We start from the raw sequence: 2,500 nt of genomic DNA, 5'->3' as shown, positions 1-2,500 counted from the left end.
GGTGTCACGACACACTACGTCTGCCCACATACACGCAACAAAATGTGCACGACTAGAGAACACGTGGGAGGTGGCCCCCTACGTATGCGATGTCCATTACGAGACCGACTGTCAACCAGCATCTGTACCATGTCGCAGATGTGGAACGCGGTGCACCATGCTATCACACTGTGTGAGAAGAGACGACTACGTTTGAATACACGCGCCACTACATCAACAGACGGCTCATGCTGATCGCCATCCAGGGCGTCCGTTACTCCCACACGTCTCTATGGCGTACCACACTGCAATGTAGCTGTTATGGGGAGACGGCACGTGGCTGAGTGCACAACATTTGGACCGTATGGTTCGCTGTTGTTGGGCGCAGTCGTACGGTCACACATGTGCCACAGCGTATCATTCAGTACATACGGACCTATGTGCAGTACAATGTGAGGATTAAGCTTACGATATCAGCGGACAGTGGACACAGGCCGTACCACGACGTAGACTGAGCGCTTCGACATGCGAATGCCAGTGAACAGCTGCGAAGGGCATTGAACACGCAAGCACCTGAACGACCAGCGTGCGAAGGCAGGGTGGAGGGGGGGGGGCGATGTACATCCTGCAGTTGTCCACATTACAGTGTACAGCGGGAGCATGTAAAAAGTAAGCAACACTTGCGAAGTGTTCAACATGAAACGACACACAAGAGGGTGGGCGGTGCGAGTAGCGAACTATATTCAGAGGGTTGTGGTTAGACAACACTAGATTAATGTAACGTGTCATATGCCAATTACAGAGCAGGTTAAGGCACAACGTGGGTTAGGTTAAGGCACAACGTGGGTTAGGTTAAGGCACAACGTGGGTTAGGTTAAGGCACAACGTGGGTTAGGTTAAGGCACAACGTGGGTTAGGTTAAGGCACAACGTGGGTTAGGTTAAGGCACAACGTGGGTTAGGTTAAGGCACAACGTGGGTTAGGTTAAGGCACAACGTGGGTTAGGTTAAGGCACAACGTGGGTTAGGTTAAGGCACAACGTGGGTTACGTTAAGGCACAACGTGGGTTACGTTAAGGCACAACGTGGGTTACGTTAAGGCACAACGTGGGTTACGTTAAGGCACAACGTGGGTTACGTTAAGGCACAACGTGGGTTACGTTAAGGCACAACGTGGGTTACGTTAAGGCACAACGTGGGTTACGTTAAGGCACAACGTGGGTTACGTTAAGGCACAACGTGGGTTACGTTAAGGCACAACGTGGGTTAGGTTAAGGCACAACGTGGGTTAGGTTAAGGCACAACGTGGGTTAGGTTAAGGCACAACGTGGGTTACGTTAAGGCACAACGTGGGTTACGTTAAGGCACAACGTGGGTTACGTTAAGGCACAACGTGGGTTACGTTAAGGCACAACGTGGGTTACGTTAAGGCACAACGTGGGTTACGTTAAGGCACAACGTGGGTTACGTTAAGGCACAACGTGTGTTAGGTTAAGGCACAACGTGGGTTAGGTTAAGGCACAACGTGGGTTAGGTTAAGGCACAACGTGGGTTACGTTAAGGCACAACGTGGGTTACGTTAAGGCACAACGTGGGTTACGTTAAGGCACAACGTGGGTTACGTTAAGGCACAACGTGGGTTACGTTAAGGCACAACGTGGGTTACGTTAAGGCACAACGTGGGTTACGTTAAGGCACAACGTGGGTTACGTTAAGGCACAACGTGTGTTAGGTTAAGGCACAACGTGGGTTAGGTTAAGGCACAACGTGGGTTAGGTTAAGGCACAACGTGGGTTAGGTTAAGACACAAATTGCGTTACAAATTGCGTTACATTGCGGTACAAATTGCGTTACATTGCGGTACAAATTGCGTTACATTGCGGTACAAATTGCGTTACAAATTTGGTTAGGTTAAGGTGCAAAATGGGTTGGATTACAGTACACAACATGGTAAGAGATAGTGTGTTTGGGGGGGGGGGGGGGGGCAGGTTCGTTGGTAGTGATCATTGTAAGTGAATGTCTGAGGCAGCGTCAGTATGTCACAGCAGTTCTGTCTCGTCAGGATGCGCTTTTCGCTCGTGACTGGAGGCGCGCCGCGTCTGTGGTTGCGGCAAGGGAGTGGCAGACCTGTGTGATTCATTCCTGCCATTGTTTCTGTGCCGTAACAGGAGGCAGTGTGGTGGTGTTGGGTGCACCCCTGTGTAGGACATGTGTGGGTGTTGGTGGCTTATCTGAGCAATTGTGGATGTTGGACGGGTGGGATATTCTATTTTATAATTGGACCCCCTGGTGTGGTTATCATAGTGTGGATGGTGTACTGTGGCGGAGAGGATGCACCGGACGTTGGTCCATGCTGGTGCTTACATATCGTATCTGTGTCTGTTACAGGCAGAGAGTAATGTGTGATGGAGTGTCTCGCTGAGGTGTGGTTCATATTGTGTGCACAGACTTACAGCATGTATAGGGACAGCGGGAATTTGGCATATTGGATATAACTCGTCATGAAACGCAAGATATAGGGG

Source organism: Schistocerca cancellata, unplaced genomic scaffold, assembly GCF_023864275.1.
Source record: "Schistocerca cancellata isolate TAMUIC-IGC-003103 unplaced genomic scaffold, iqSchCanc2.1 HiC_scaffold_993, whole genome shotgun sequence".
NCBI classification, from domain to species: Eukaryota; Metazoa; Arthropoda; class Insecta; order Orthoptera; family Acrididae; genus Schistocerca; species Schistocerca cancellata.
Note: the sequence above shows the minus strand (reverse complement) of the source record.